Source organism: Mus musculus, chromosome 12, assembly GCF_000001635.26.
Source record: "Mus musculus strain C57BL/6J chromosome 12, GRCm38.p6 C57BL/6J".
Classification (NCBI taxonomy): Eukaryota; Metazoa; Chordata; class Mammalia; order Rodentia; family Muridae; genus Mus; species Mus musculus.
Window position 1 is genome coordinate 52760026 of NC_000078.6, and position 17295 is coordinate 52777320.

General features: G+C 40.6%; 1 protein-coding gene across 7 annotated transcripts in view; it reads left to right on the forward strand.

The window, feature by feature from the left end:
- Akap6 (A kinase (PRKA) anchor protein 6) overlaps positions 1-17295 on the forward strand; it is a 456981-nt gene that overhangs the window by 61438 nt on the left and 378248 nt on the right. The window contains exon 1 of one of the 7 annotated variants that reach the window (XM_006515826.4): positions 12873-13206. The exons of 5 other annotated variants lie outside the window; for them this stretch is intronic. The gene's annotated coding sequence lies outside the window, so the exon portion shown is untranslated. Of the gene's footprint in view, positions 1-12872; positions 13207-17295 lie in introns of those variants that run through there. One more of the 7 variants, XM_030246699.1, reaches the window with a different exon arrangement.

Below are 17295 nucleotides of genomic sequence, written 5' to 3' on the forward strand. Positions count from 1 at the left end.
ATATCAACTAGATGATTTTTAGATGCCAAAAAAAAAAAAAACCAAAACCCAAAACAAAAATAACCCCCCATAAACCAAAGACATAGGCTGTACCCCTTCATAAAAAAACCTCAAAATATGTCACAGACTTAAGCTTGTATATCAACGTTCTAAAACTAGAAAATAACGTGATAGAAAACCTAGGTAACCTAGGGTGTGACAATCAGCTTTATATGCAGCACGGAAGGCACAGTACTTAAGGTACAGGTGGGTCTGATAAGCTGGACTTAGTTATAATTGCATTCACTACTATGCAAATGCCAAGTGAATGAGAAGATAAAAAGCAGACTAGGAAAATATTTATCAACAATATAGTTTTAAAAGGATTTTATATAAAACAAACAAGGAGAACTTAAAATGCACCAACCTCAAATAAACAACCCTTTAAAAAGATGGGAAAAAACCGGGGTAAACAACTCACTGAATGATAGCCTGATGACAAATATTCATATTAAAAGACAATTATTTTTATGCCACCAAGGAAATGAAAGCTGGTCTTTATCAAGTAGCCTTTATTTGAAAATCTATAATCCAGAAAGATTCAAAATGTGTGACTTTTTGATTGAAACAATGCCACAGGTAGAAAATTCCTCATCTCAACTATATGACAGGGTGCAGCCAAAACAGAGGTGTACTGAATTTGTTATGCAAATTACTCTGAGACTGATGTACATAAGGTATTGTTTAGTTACTTTTCTCACTTCTGTGGCCAAATAGTTGTTGAGAAGCAACCCCAGGGCAGAGAGTTTACTTCAGAAGGGTGCGGTCCATTGTGGGAGGCAAGCATGGTGGCAGTGTGGCCCAATGGTGCCTCCTCAGCTCTATGGAGAAGTGACTCCAGTGGGCTCCTCTAGCTCCTCTGTGTACATCAAGGCTCTTTGAAGGAGAATCCCCTCATCTGATCATTCCAGAGTAATTAAAACAGTGGACAAAGGGGTCCTTAATTTCCAGTTTATTTCCTTTAGGTCCAATCATGACAATCTTTGAAACAACCATTCTTTTCTGTTCATTTTCTTAAGGCCGTGAGTGGCATAGCTAAACTATAATTCAAAACTGGAATGTCCAGCATTTTTCTGCTCTTGGGGAGTGAAAAAGTATTTTGGTCATTGAAAATACTTTCTTTTAATAGTGAAGTACGAGGTCCAGCATTGGTAAAGACAGCTGGCTTTACCAGGTAGCCACCCACCTCTGTGGAGGCTTACACACAAACTCTGCTATCTTGCCTTATATTTCAATTATGGCTTATTTTAAGCTTCCACTTGTTGTCCGAGTTTTTATCCTTTTACTTTTTCTCTTATTTGTTGCTCTGGTTTGGTTATTTCTCATATCTTTTTTTCATTCTTGTTTTGGAGTGAAAATTGTTTAAATACTGTCTTAGTTACGGTTTCTGTTGCTCTGATAAACCACCATAACAAAAAGAAAGTTGTGGAGGAGAGGGTTTATCTTATCTGATAACTCTAAGGTTACAGTCTATCACTGAGGAAATTTAGGGTGGGAACTCAAAGCAGGAACCTGGAGGCAGGACTCGAAGCAAAAGCCATTGAAAAGTGTCTGCTTACTGGCTTGTTCCTCATAGCTTGTTCAGCTCACTTTCTTATAGAACTCAAGACCACCTGCCCAGATGGGAAGGACTTTACCACATCAATCATTAATCTTTCTTTCCATTTTCCTTCCCTCCCTCCCCATCTCTCATACTCTACCTTATATATTTTGAAATGGGTTTTCACTGTATCAACCTGCTCAATTCTCAAACTCTCAATTCTCTCTTGCCTCAGAGATGGGTGGGATAACACATGTGCAAACCCATTCCCTGCCCAGATTTGGTTCCTATACCTTTCCTGAATAAAAGGACCCTCTGCTTCTCAGAGAAATGGTTGGTTCTAGGGTCAAAGTTACACATATATAAAATCATCTTGTTATGCCAGGAAAAAAGGATATGCTGACAAAACGATTGAGCAAACATAAGAATATTGGATGGGGCTGGAGAGATGGCTCAGTGGTTAAGAACACTGGCTGCTTTTCCAGGGGATGCAGGCTCAATTCTCAGCATCCACCTGGCAGCTCACAGCCATCAGTCACCCCAGTTCCAGAGGATCAGTTGCCCTCTTCTGGCCTCCTTGGGTACCAGAATTATAAGTGATATGTATACATTCCTGGAGGTAAAACACCAACACACCTAAAATGGCTTTTAAATAAATGTTTTAATAAATGAGAATATAGAAGCTTTGCATCTACACACCACTGGCCTAGTTGAAAAGCTTGATAGACAAAATAAATATGTCAGTAGTGGGTTTCAATTCCTACAATAACATAAATATCTGTGAGGATATAGAATTAAAACCTACAAACACATGGAGAGAAAGAAAACCTCTTTCTGTAATAGAAATCTAACTAATGAATGTAGATAAATGATAGAAGTATCATTTCGACATGCCAAGGTAATTATAAGTATCATTGGGGTAGGTACGCAGAAATAAGTGGGGAATAAAAGTGTGATGACTGCGTGTCTTTCGTTATTACCTGAGAAAGATGTACTATTACTTCTTAGATGTTTTTGCAAAAATTTATAACCTTGACTCAATAGTCAGGTTGACAAAACAAACCAGACAAAACAAAATTGAAAGTCATTATCTAAAATAACAGACCATGAAAGTACTGTGAGAAGGATCCAGGCTCTGTGACCTGAGTGACTGTCACAAGCCTGGGCCAGGGAGGGGTCGTGAGGAAGAGGGAAGACACAGTGTGAATCAGTGTGAGACTTGGGGCACCTTTATAGACATTCATTTCCTGATCTTGGCAATTGTATTAGGGATGTGTAAAACGTTAACACCTGGGGAAGCTAGATTGAAAGTTTCCAGGACTTCTTTGTTCTATTGTTACAACTGTTTCTTTAGGAAAAATAGAAAGTTAAAATTCAGAGTGAGTGCCCGGACATGGCCCAGTAGAGGCAGGTTTTAGTCTCCAAGTCTGAGGATCTGCCTTTGATCCCAGGACCCCCACAATTGAGCATAAAAGAAATAAAATGTAGTAACTTTTTAAAAAGAAAATTAAGAGCAGCGATCACAGCAGAGAGATTTAAGGACACGTTTAGTTCTCTTATTAGCTATTATTATTCTGGACATGATCAAATTTTTTTTTCAAAAAGGAATATTCATCTAAAGAAATAGCCATGAATGGTTTGATTTGCCATGCATTTAAAATTATTATTTCAATTCAAACTATGTGGGTAGCACATATATGTAAGTAAGAGGACAAGACACGAAATTAAGCACAAAGAAATGGCATCTCTTGGAGGAGATCAGCGATCATGTAGGGAACAATCACCGTCCTGGGCTTCATTTACTGCATACTGAAAGTCAATAATGTCCATCAAATACCGATGTGTACAGATTGTGTTAAATACTACACTTATCCGAGTGCAGGGATTCTGTCTTCTCAGTATGAAATTGACAATGGGTCCTACGGTGTTCACTAAAGTAGACATGGATATAGTGCCTGAAACTGAAGGCGGTTTGGTGGGGTTTTTGGGAGGAGTTTTTCCTGGTGCTCTGTTTTAAGGTCATCTTGAAAGACCATCTCCATTCATAACATTTACAGTCTACTCATGATCTGTTGAGTGTTAACCCATGAGGGATGTAGTCTGGACCTGTTTGGGGACAAATGTCATAGACTCCCTAAGGAGTGTAATGATTATGCATTTATGTTAATAGGCTTAAAGCCAGGTCCATAGAGTAGAGTAGAATCAATCGAAACACTGACTCAGAATACCAAAAATCATAAAATTATAAGCTCCAGAGTTCAGGAAATGATAGGCCACTGATAAAGGAAATAGAGCAAACCACCATCAAGGTCGCCCATCTTGAACTTGTTTTATACTACAGTGTCTCTCTAGATAGAGCTTAGGCTAGCCTCAAGTATGTGATCTTCCTCCTCAGCCTCCCAAGTACTGAGATTATAGGGTATTTTGAAGAAATTTAGTTTACACCAACTAAGAGTTATTTTTTCCTTTTATTTCTTTCTACAAATACACACACATAGATGGGCAGCTATCCCTGAACAGCTCTGTGTGTTTCTTTGTTCCTAGAGTCTGTTCTTGCTGCAATAGCCTTTAGTTCCTGTCCTGGTTAGCTGATACATGTAGCTTTCTCTTGGCATAGAGGCTGGTGCCAAGAAATGGGCTCCAGCTGTTTCCCAGCAGAGCCCTTTAAAAGGGGTTAGGCTGGTGTGAGGCTAATATGGATTGTCAACTTGACAGACTCTAGAGTTACCCAGGACACAAACTCTGGTCATCCCTTGATAGTCTATCCGGATGGAGGCTAGGCTCTGGCTAGAGGTTAACTGAGGTGGAGAAACCACCGAGAACAGCACTGTTCCAGGGTTGATGCCCTCAACCGAATGAAATGAAAGAGTCCTGGGTAAGCATTCATTGTTTACTATGGATTCATTCTTGCAATGTGACCAGATGTCCCATGTGCTTGCCACCACGATGGACTGTATCCTTGACCTGGGAGCCAATAAACCTTCCTTTTTTACATGGGTTTTGCCAGGGTATTTTATCACAGCCAAAGGAACAGAGATGAGAGCCCATGGAGGGACTCTATCAAGCAACCTTTTCTTTTCTTTTCAACTGAACTGTACAACCGAGAGAGAGGGTTATGCCTGTGCCACCTGCATTGCCCTTAGGCTTTAACAGGTATGCTCAATACTGCGTGGGTAAGCCGCTGTAGGTTAGCTCTTTAAGGTAAGGGCAGGTAGAACATACATGTGCCAATCCTCGTTCAAGATGGCGATTATAAAAATAACAGTTACTTAAGAAACTCCAGCAACCTCTCTGTTGAGAAAAATGCAGCATTGGAGTGCTCTTTGGATTCTGAATAGGAAACTGCCATTGTGCACACTTCCTGGTTTTCATAGTAAACAGAGAACACCGCAGAGCTCTGCCAATGCTCTACAGGCCTGGCAAAGTTAATTTGTTTTCAAGACCTCCCCTTCCTCCCCCATCAATCCAAGTTTACAATCAAGGAGACCACCCATACTTTCTGTAAATAACAAGCTATCACTTTTCTGGGGAAGAGGACCTCCTCTCCTTTATCTCCTTTACATTCAGACAAATAGCTGTTTCTTAAATAGGACACATAATTAGTATTTATATACAAGGGCAATGAGTACTTCCATGTTTTCTTTTCAAACAGCAAACAGCAGTCCCAGATACAGCAAGCTGTCTCTAAATGCAAGGAATCTACAAGTGTGAAGGTATCTCCCTGGCCTACGGGCTCTCTGCTATGGTAGGGTGGTAACATGGCTACAGTAAAGGCTCCTGCCTGTGTTGAAAATCAATCCCCATCTGCTAGGGGACAGAAATAATCAATCAGTTCCTCCACCCTCTCTCTCCCATCCCCAGTTTAGAGGGCAGCTTCTTCTTGTTGCTTCCCACGAGTGGATTTTGCTCCTAGTCTACCTGACCTCAGAGAGAGAGTAGCTAGCTCTCAAGGGTCCTAGCTCAATTTAAGAATCTCAGTTTTGTGGTCCTACCCTGGGATCATTTTATAGATACGATTTTTTGTTACTGACCCTGGGGGTCGGGGTGTGTGTGTGTGTGTGTGTGTGTGTGTGTGTGTGTGACCTCATTGAGGAGCTGTTTTTAAATGTTCATTTTGTATTACTCCTTGGAAAGTCTCATGCCTGAGAATTAGGTTCTGTACTCACTGCGATTGCTGGTTATGTCGTACACAACATTTTCAGGTCTTTGAATTGAGGAAGCGGCTACTGGTGCTAAAGCTGACCCAGGTTCAGGTGCTTGGTAACAGGAGTACTTAGGGATAGTCAGATAGCTTCAGGAAAAAAATGGAACCACAGGAAGGTTAAGTCAGCACTACAAAGTGCTGATTTGATGGGGTAGCTCTTTGCTTGTCTTAACGCGTATGACGTGCCTTGGTTGCTAGTTCCTTGACCAGTGTCCCAGAATCTGAAATCTATTTTACTCTACTTGACACCTATAATTTATAAACTTAAGTGTTTCTGAATTTCCTGGAAATTTTGTGAAAACGTAGATTTAAAGATGGCCTCTGGAGATTCTCTTTCAGTGAATCTCAGTTGATAAGGAGGTTCTGAGGTCAACATTTGAACCTGGCATAGAATACAGGGTCTTCCATTGTGATTAGTTTTATGAATGAGCATGTGATAGAAATATACCAGAAGACACCTGAGGGTAAGCCTGCTCTTGGCTTTTAAGAAAGATCTCCTCAATTCCTGGAAATAACAGAAGATCAAGGACTTCTGACTTTCCTCTAGAAGTTGTCTTGTTGGGATGTGATGGCTAGGACTACCACAAGCATCCTGCCTTCATCCTGAGGATGGAGCCATCCTGGGATGAACCCAGGGGCTGTAGAACTTGAATCTTATTAGCTATTCTTTGGCTAGGTTCTGCTCTATCTTGTCATTTCATTGTATGAGGTACTATATAAATAGAAAAAATATACATACAACTTGATTTAAGATTTTCTATTGAGGCCAAAATATTGCAAATGATGCAGTTGCTAGTGGTGTATTTAGTCTTGTTCCCTGCCCTGCTCTCAGCTGTAAAGTACCCATGCTCTTAAATTTATTTCATTTCGTATTTCCTTCCTTCGTGCCTTTTTATTGTTTGTTTGAACTTTTAATTTCCATTGACATTCTCTCTACTTTACTCTTCTCCATCCCCAGCCTTACCCAGTCTCGGGAAATATGCTGTCACACTTCAGAATATGGAATCCCTTGAAAGGAGACAACTTTGCTAAACCTGCATCTCATTTGCACCTGTGAAACTGTAGGATCTGCTTCTAGTTGAATGCATGGTGACAATTTTACTGGATGTCTTCTTCCTCATATTCTATTTTCACACGTTACTGTGTTTTTTGGAAACCATAGTTAATTAGTAGCTTAATCTATCTCCCTTCAGACTTTAATTCTGATTTTTCAGAATCCCCCAATCAAGTCAACATTGATTCTATCAGACTTTCAAATATGCCCTGTCCTTCTGTGCTGCGTTCTTGTTGGAAAGGGTTGCAGTAGGCAGGAATCAAGGCTGCATGATGCAAAGTCCCAAATCCTGAATCGAGACCAGGATTGAAAGGAAAATGAAAAGCTACTTGCTTTCTAGGGCTCTCAACCAGCCCAGCTCAAATATGGAGTTTGAGAAGGGAACAGATCCCCCCACCCCCATCTCCTTCTTTTTAATCCCAAATTGATCTTTTCTTTTCTTTTCTTTTCTTTTCTTTTCTTTTCTTTTCTTTTCTTTTCTTTTCTTTTCTTTTCTTTTCTTTCTCTTTCCCTTTCCCTTTCCCTTTCCCTTTCCCTTTCCCTTTTTCTTTCTTTCTTTCTTTCTTTCTTTCTTTCTTTCTTTCCAAGAACCTTGACAGGTTGATGAAAAGTATAGAATCTAAGAAGATTCAAAACTACTTTGGAATCAAAATAAATGTCTATGTGTTGACTTCTCTGGTCATGGGGAGATGAGTTAATAACCTCGAGCCAATCTCTCGAGCCAATCTCTCTTGACTGGTGTCCTTACCATGGTCAATAGTATTGTGTTCATTCTGTTGGCTTCTGAGAGTGATGATGGACAGGATCTTCCTGTTACGTGATACTCTCCCTGCAGATCACTGGCTGAAGTGATCAAGGAGGTATTGATGTGACACAAACATTGCTATCTGGTAGGAAATAAGCTGCAGTTGCTTGTTCTTGTTCCTGTTCTTGTTCCTGTTCTTGTTCTTGTCCTTCTTGTCCTTGTCCTTCTTGTCCTTCTTGTCCTTCTTGTCCTTCTTGTCCTTCTTGTCCTTCTTGTCCTTCTTGTCCTTCTTGTTCTTGTTCTTGTTCTTGTTCTTGTTCTTGTTCTTGTTCTTGTTCTTGTTCTTCTTGTTCTTCTTGTTCTTGTTCTTGTTGTTGTTGTTGTTGTTGTTGTTGTTGTTGTTGTTGTTGTTCTTCTTCTTCTTCTTCTTCTTCTTCTTCTTCTTCTTCTTCTTCTCATTCTCCTTCTCCTCTTTCTTGTTCTCCTTCTTGTTCTTCTCATTCTCCTCCTCCTCTTCCTCATCTTCTATTTTTCAAGACAGGATTGTGTAGTCCTGGTTATACTGGAACTAGCTCTGTAGACCACACTGGCCTCAGACTCACAGAGTTTCACCTGCCTCTGCCTCCCAAATGCTGGGATTAAAGGTGTGCACTGTCACCACTTGAAAATAAGGTTCTTAATAATTATAGTAAATGTATAATTTAATTTCCTGTTTTGTAGTCTCACATAGGCCAGGCTGACCTCCAACTCATCGTGTAATGCATGATAACATTGGGTTTCTGACATTGGGCTTTTAATCATCTTTCCTCTTCCTCCAGAGTGCTGGGATTGCAGGCACGTGCACTTTATTGGCTTATTCAGTGCTGGGGGTTTATATAGAAAAGTTAGTGTCCCTCTCCTCTCCTCTCCTCTCCTCTCCTCTCCTCTCCTCTCCCCTCCCCTCCCCTCCCCTCCCCTCCCCTCCCCTCCCCTCCCCTCCCCTCCCCTCCCCTCCCCTCCCCTCCCCTCCCCCCCTCTCGTTTGTGTGTGTGTGTGTGTGAGTGTGTGTGTGTGTGTGTGTATTCAGGTCTGGGGTCAGAAGGCACACAGACATCAGTCGTTGCCTTTTCCCTTACCCACATGCTTCTGAGCATCCTCCTGTCTCTACCTCCCATCTTGCTGTAGGAACACTGGGACTACAGTGTGTGTTATCACATCCAGCTTTTGCATGGGTTTGGGAACTAGAAGTCAGGTCTTTATGCTTGGGTGGCAAGCACTATACCCCCTGAGCCAACCCTGCAATACTCCAGTTTATTTTATTTTGTATACTTGACTATGCAGCTCTTGGGAGGCAGGGAATAATAGATATGGAATCTATTTTTTAAAAATTCACCACAGAGCTTTTATATGTAGCAGATGTTCAACAAATATTATTTGAATTGGATAATTTTCCCCCAAGAAGTATATAGTACTGTAGGCTCAAAAATCTTATTTAAAAGAGTGTTTTCTGGCCTAAGGTTAAGCATCAAAGTTCCCATAACTCCCTGAGATTGAATGCAAAGAAAATTGTCAGAGAGTCATAAAGGGAGTCTTGATTCCCTTCTGGATGCTCAGAATTAATGAGATGGCTTACTAATTGACTTTTCTTCCTGATATTACAGTTTCCCAAGTTGTTGGTGGGGCTGTCCTGACCTCACAAATGTTATATCAATATGGGTTTCCTTTGGATGTTTCAGTTCTGTTAAGTTATTCATGAAAGAGATATAGATATTCCGTGTAATTCATGCACTAGGATTAAGATGATTGTGTTGTAGATCATTAAAAGTACAGTATTACCAAGTTCCAACAGTGGTGTTACAGTGGTTGGAGAGGCAGGCTCAGACCCAGACGGTGTTCCAGTTCTGTCTCTTACTAGCCGTGTAACCTTGATCAAATTACTTAAACTCCGAGTCTAGTTTCTTTACTTGAAGATTTGGGGTTACAACAGGGATCTAACTCTTGGCATTGTTCTAAAATTAGATAAATCAATGTATGAAAAACATTTTTCACTGTCTAGCACACATCGTGAGCATGGAATATTAGCTTTCATTGCTATTGCTTTTGTTATTATTCAGCTGTAGCTCCTGTTTTCATCAGTATAGATTAGTCATGGCTATTGTGCCTTCAGTGTTCCCTTCACCACTGAATTCTCCTTTGTGAGTCCACACCAGGGTCAGGTCAGACTGATAAATCGTTTGTGAAAAATTATGCCATTTTCTTGTTTGGTTTTTCTTGGTTGACTTTGCTTGGCAGTCAGAGGTCAGATTCTCATACTATGAAGATACTCCGGTCATTCTAAATGTGAGGTCAGGGGAACAAGATTCTTGAATTTCAATGAACGTGCCTTATAATTTAAAACATTAATAATAAATATCTTTTATTTAAAAATGTTAATATAGTCTTCTAGTTGTCATTGAAGAGATAGTTGCCATGGGGAAGGGGGAAGTGTCACACAGGGGACTGGAGCAGAAGACATTCATACTGTCTAGAATTAATGCTTTCATTAGCTTTGAGATTCAGCCTCTGAAAATGATCAAAGATTTTGATTAATCTAAGAGTGTCTAAGTTTAATTTGTCGAGGTAGTTTGGCTGGTGTGTTCATTAGCTCTGATTTTGCTAGGAGAGGAAAAACAGTCCTGGCATTTGAGAGGGTAGGGATTGTGTAAATGAGGCAGTCTTTCAGATTTTAATTTTCTGACTGGACTGGCAAGGATTTAAGCAAGAAGGGTGAGGTTTAGAGGCTGCGCTGCAGCAGACTTATTTAAAAGCTCATCATAGGATATTGCTCTACACTTTCTTAGTTAAGCATAGCTAAGCAACTAATACCAAGTGCTTCACAGAGCCAAAGAACCTGTAGACTTAAAATGGCATATGAAATTTTTCCATTGAGATCTAGGGTAATAAATAATTATGAAAACTGGATCTAAGAACAGTAAGGATATCCATATATATCCAAATGTATTATATCATTATAGGGATATATATCCTTAATATATGTACAAATAATCATATATAGCTATATAATATATATATATACATTATGTGTGTATATGTACAGACAGTCTCAGGAAAAAAATAGTTATGTCTAAAGCTTTCAGGGTTGCACTAAATTTTGAAAGATATGGGCAGGACATATGGAAACTATGAAAGATTTTGAAGGGTCCTGAGACTCATGAGGTTTAAGAGCAGTTTCTTTGCCCCCCTGGGGTTGATCTGGCACGTGGGGCAAACAATTAGTTTGGTGGAATCTTCCTGGAATGTCACTCCAACACCAGTGAGAGCAGAGGTGTCACCAGAAGCCAGGAGGGCTGAAAGGTTTTGATGCTGGGTCTAGTCTGAATTCTCAATTTATGTTTTAAAAACACAAAATGAGGGGGGGGGGGGAGAGTCAGCAAGACTTCACAGAAGTGTACCTGGCAGTCACCAGGTTGTTAAGGGCAATGACCCACTGTTTGGCTATTTCTCCAGGTCATTTTGCCCCCAGGTAGCAAGTGAAGTCGTGCTTAGCATATAGGCAGTGTAAGCAGTGCTGGGACTAAGTCACTGAATAAAGCGATAAAGCAGTATCGAATACTTGCTTTTTTCTACCTTACCTACGTCATTACCATAATTTAGAACAGAGGGGAAGAGAGGACAGTGTGGAGAGAATTTCAATAGGAGTTGTGAACTCTGATCCAAGCAAAGGATGTGGTCAAGTCAGGACCCTCTGCAAGCGGAAGTGGGAGCGGTATCCCACCGTCTCCCTTTGACACTTCTGGCTGTGTTTCCCTATAGTTCAGTCACAAGCCAAAGGAGGCTGTTCAGAGACTCTACAGGCAATGGATCTGCACACTCAGTGCATGTTATTAATTAATTAATTAATTAATTAATCAATTTGTGTGTGTGTGTGTGTGTGTGTGTGTGTGTGTGTGTGTGTGCTCGTGAGCGTGCGCACTTGTGTATGCACATGTATACGGGGATGTGTGTGCCACCAAGTGCCTGTGGAGGTCAGTGGACAATTTGTGGAACTCAGTTCCCGCCTCCCACTGTGGGCTCCAGGGATGGCTCAGGTCAACAGGGTTGGTGGCAGGCTCCTTGATCTCTTAGCCACATGGCTGGTCTAGAACAAGTCATTTTAAATACCTTCCCCCTGCTTGTAATTGTTTTCTATGATAATCACGTAACTAGTCAGCCATGGCAATTGTTCTCTTTATTTACCTTTAAATTCTACAACAGCTTTAATTACCATTTTATAAAGATTAAGTTCCAACGGTAACACTTTTGAAATTCAGCGAAATATGTCACATTTCATCTATAACTTTGCATTTGCCAAGTGAAATTTATACTTTACAGCTCGCACTGTGTACCATGGTTTTACATTTTAAACATGAGCTTCAAACCCCAAGTATCCATACACAATGACATAATTGACAGAGCTCCTGTTTACGTTCTTCCTATGTTGTTTGCAAACAACCGTTTAAATGGAATTCTGGAGGCTCTGCGGAAGGAAGGACTCCCATCTGCCAGGACCCTACAACTGAGCCTGCCGCCAAGTCAGAGAAGTGTTGGGATTCACACTGGAACTGGAGGCTGTCTGAACTGACTCCTCTATGGAGTACAATGTTATAAGAAGTAAATTTCAGGAAAAGAGAGGAAGCAGAGGGAACACAGTCAGAGCAGTTGGAAGTTGATGTACGTGCGAAAATTCTGGCAATTCTGACTTTAGAGTTTTGGCTATGGTGTTAATAAAGGACAGGTTGTGTTTTGGTTGATTTATTGTTATTTAAAAATTCTCCACAAATGATGTATTCATTGTATGCATGACAGACACAAAGCCAGGGAAAGGAAAGAGGGTTGGCTGCCCCGATGTTGAGTTCCCACTCCCCCCCCCCCCTCCGAGTTCTTCCTTGTCTGTTTGCATGAAACTGTCAAGTCAGCTAGCTTCGTACTCACTCCATGGATTATGTCGTATTAGACGTACATGTACTTGAAGTGAGTGAAGTGAGTGTGAGTGACTATAACCGAGAGAAAAGTCTATGTAATCCTACACACTAAGTGAAATAAGTGAAAGCCACAGCAGCCTGCAGTCTTGCAGCAAATGCCATGCTGCGATCAGTGTGTACCATCCTTCATTGGTACTTGCTTCTTCTGGATGCCTGCACCCTTCACTCAAGAGTCTCCATTGAAGTCTCTTCCTGTTTTTCTTGCTTCCATCCTGGCCCCCCTTACACCCCCCCCCCCCCCCCGGCCACTTCTGTTTTCTTTACTAGACTAGGAAAGAATTTGTTCTGGGAACTTTTAGTAATCTATGGAAAAGGTTGTTAAAAGGCTTTATGTCAGAAATGCAGTTGCTTGGTAACTTAGCCTTCTGCCAAGTTTATGTTCAGAGAGTTAAACAAACGATGTAGACCCCCACTGTTCTCAGGCCTGGCCAGCATCAGCTGTGTGGCTCATCTATGTCCAAGCAACTCTCCAAATGGGCACAGAAAGGAGCCCAGCTTCTGCAGTGCAAGGAAGGGAAGTTGATCCTACCTGGTCAGGCCTGACGCAGGAACTAGGGAGACTGCCTGGAACAGAAGTGCTGGCAAGCTCGCAGGGCTCCTAAACCTGGCAATAAATGAGTGCTGGTAAGGTCTGGGATTCTCTCTGGTTTTGCTTTTTCCCGCATTCCCCCTTCTGATAGCTCTGTCATTCTTGCTGCATTTTCTAACAATTTTGTGAAAACCAGTAGTTGTAGATGTTAAACCTTCCTAGCAAATGACACCAGGAACAACAGTGTAGAGCCCACCTATCTTGGTCAACCTCTAATACTACGCACATCCACACAATGACACACTCCTCAAGATTGTGCATTAGAAGGCATAACATTAGAACAAAGAGGAGGTAGGTTGGATCTGGATGAAATGTTCGATTTTAAGGTCAAACAGGAACTCAGGCACCAAAAATATCTAGCATTCCACAGGGTCTCCTTTCTAAATAGTATGTAGAACAATATCACATTGGACTTTTTCTGGAGGTGAGTGTGTATGTGAGGGAGTCTGTGAGGGAGTGTGTGTGTGTGTGGTATGTCTCTGTGTGTGTGTGAGTGTTGTGTGTGGCTATGTGAGTGTGTATGAGTGTGTGGGTTTATGTGCATGCATGCAAGCCTCTGTGTGTGTATGTGTACATGTGGTATGTTTGTATGTTTGTGTGTCTCTGTGTAAATGTGTGTATGTGTGGGTATTGTGTTTGTGTGTGTATGTGTATGAATGTATATGTGTGTGTATGTATGTGCACATGAGTGTGTTTTATGTGTGTGTGTGTGTGTGCATGCGCCTAGGAATTCTATTATATGCACAAATTATCAGCTCTATAATTCATAGCACTGTAACACAGAAGAAGACAGAAGCTGTCATGGCTGAATAAAATTACTGTTTGACGCAGCGTGGTGAGCACTTGAGAGTAGGTGGCTGAGCAGAATTTTCTTTAAGACTGGCTGGATGTGAGCCAGGATTATGCAAGTGGAGATGAACAGGGAAGGAAGGGGGAAAAAACAAAAGTCTATTGAAAGTCATAATTAAAATTTTAAGGAGCCTTCAAATGTTACATTGTCTTGTAAAATTCTCCATTGTATTATTTGCCTGTTATGTCAATTGATTTAAATTGGTCTAGAGCCTTGAAAGGAATAGGTTCCAGGTTAAAGAGAATCTTTACTAAATCACCTTCAGTGTTTAGAGTTATAGGATGGGTTGGAATACTAATTTTATATATGGTAAGCTTTTTAAATTGTTTCTTGGTAGCCAAAGAATCTCTTCTTATTCAAAAATGATCAACAATTAAACTATTTTCTTTAAAAAAAATAGCAGCGCTATGTACTTGAGCATTTGCCAGAACCAATGAGTCTTCCCTCGGTTGTTAACACGGCCGAGCCCATCTGCTCACTGCTGGCAAGGCGATGCTCAGAAAGCAGCAGCTGGGAGAAAATCAGGTTTCTTCAAGAGCTGGTTCCTGAGAACAGGAAGGGCCATTGTCTCTCTAAATAAGACTGTCTTTGGGAACCCAAATACGTGAAAGGGCTTACATAAGGAAAGAAAGGAGGACAGATACTGACAGGGTCTTCATCCTTTCTTGGAGCCAGTTTCTGTAATTGTTGATGTAAATGTGTTACTTTTCAGCAAAGTTAGACCTCACACTAACTTACACGCTTCATGTTAGCTCCTGGCAGGACTAAAGAAGAAAGGGAACATTGTATCCGAGAGTTACAAAATGTTCTAAGCTTTAGAAATCTAAAGATGATTTCACAGTTAACACTAGTCACTTAGATTTTACAGGGGCAGGCAGAGGGAAAGACAACGCCCAGGGAATCAATGGGTGCCTTACTGGAGGAGGGGGGTGGGGGAGGTGGGATTGTGGGGTGGGGGTGGGGTTCAGAGGTTCCTTTCCACTTTGAAACTGTTTCTTCTAAAAAGACTCTTCTTACATGCTAAACACACTTCCCATATTGACTGTCTGTCCTCTTCTAAACAGACAAAGCAGCAAATAGCATAAAAGGAAATAAAATTCTGTTTTCAAAACAATGTCAGCTTCTCCCTCAGTCCTCTTGTTCATGTAGGAGAGTTTTAGGAGGTTATTATGATGATGAAAACATAATTTTAACTGCTAAAAGGCAAATATTTAAAATTCTGTGAAAAAGCTGGCCCAATTAAATTCTCCATAGATACACTGCATTAGTAGTTATTTTTGTTAGATTTTTACTTGTACAATGTTCTTTAGGACTTCTTTTTAGTTTAAATATTCTAAAGAATAAAATAATATGAATGAGATGCACTAAATCACTTTATTCTTCATATGATGAATTCATGTATAAATGCAGAGTGTATCTATACTCACCCATGCATAGTTTTAGTTAATGTCAATTTTTATCTAAGCAGTTGATTTACAACTCTGCATATATGGTAGAGGCTTGTCTATAAGCTTCGATATGAAGCTGGACGTCTTGTTTGTTTGTTGTGAGACAGGATCTCTTTACCTAGCCCTGGCTTTCCTGGAACTTTTATAGAACAGGCTGACCTTGAACTAACAGAGCTCTGCCTGCCCCTGCCCCTGCCCCTGCCCCTGCCCCTGCCCCTGCCCCTGCCCCTGCCCCTGCCCCTGCCCCTGCCCCTGCCCCTGCCCCTGCCCCTGCCCCTGCCCCTGCCCCTGCCTCCTGAGAAATCTGGAGTTCTCTGGAGGCTTTTACTTCCCAGGGAACATTCAGTGGTATCTACAGACACTTCTGATTGTCACGACTGCAGAAGTGGGTGAATATTCCTTGCACATAGTAGGCAGAGACCACAGCAGCTGAGCACTCCATAGTGCTGACGTGACAAAGAATGGTTTGAGCCAAATTTTAACAGTGTCAAGGTTGAGAAACTCTGTTGTTGGATAAAGAGGCTGTTTATTAATAGAATATGAAAGATAAATGTAAACATCCAGTAGGTATATATTGACCAAATTTCCAAGTTAAGGGTAGGTTACTCCTTCCTACAGCTATATTTTGTGTCTTAGAAAAGAGATCCTCTATTCTAATTTTTCTGGAGAAGGATATACTCCAAGCAATAAGAACTTAGAATTCTACTTAAATTACAGAAATAAAGAATAAATATTTAAAGTAATCCAAAGAAAATCAACAAAATGAAGGAAACATGTGGATATCAGAGAAGCACTGCATCATTGACCTATATCCCAGACCAATTTTTAAAAGAACAGTATGTTAATACATTGGGGGAAATCCACAAAAATCCATATTTATGGACTTCTATGAATGGAGAGGCTATAAAAACCCAAGCAGACAGGTAACAAGGAACAATGTCAGACCTGTAACAAGTCTTCAAATTCGTTTCAGATGGGAAGGCTTCCCTGCTGACCTTTACCAACTTGTAGTGGAGAAATAACTGTGATACTTCTCAGACTATCCCATAAAATTGAAAGAAAACCCTTGAAATGTATTCTCTGAAGTCTGCATTACTCTACCACAAAATCTGGCAAGGATACCAATATTACCACTACCACCACCAGCAGCAACAGTGACACCACATCTACAGACCAATTAATACTCCTGAACTTAGATGCAAAAACCCTCAGCAAAATACACCACAAACCAAATTCAACGTCATAGTAAAAACAGCCATACACCATGGAAAACAGATGTTAGTCCAGGGATGCAAGGTTGGACATATGTAGCATAAAAATAGAACCAAAGACAAAAATCACATGATTATAACAGATGAAGAAAAAGCCTTTAATAACACTCACTCCCTTTCATAGTACAAGGCCCTAAATAAACCAGGCATAGAAAGATTATGACTCAATACAGTAAAGGTTATATACAATCGTCTTATAGCTAACATCATACTGAGTGGAGAAAAACTGAAAGCATTTTCTTTAAGACAATAAAAAGTGTAAGTGGTTCATTCTCTCCTTCAGCCAAAGTGGTCCCATGAATCCTATTCAGTTGCAAAGGTTGGTGGCCAAGTGCGTTAACCACTGAAACATCTGTCTTGAAAGAAATATAAATGCAAATAAATAGATGTTTAAAATGATCAATATAACTTTAGCAATTGGGGAAATGCAAATAGAACTATAATTAGATTCCATATCACCTCAGTTAGAATGGCTTTTATAAAAACAAAGAAACAAAGAAAGAAATGCTACCAAGGGTGTGAAGGATAAGCAACCCTCTACACTGCTGATAGAAT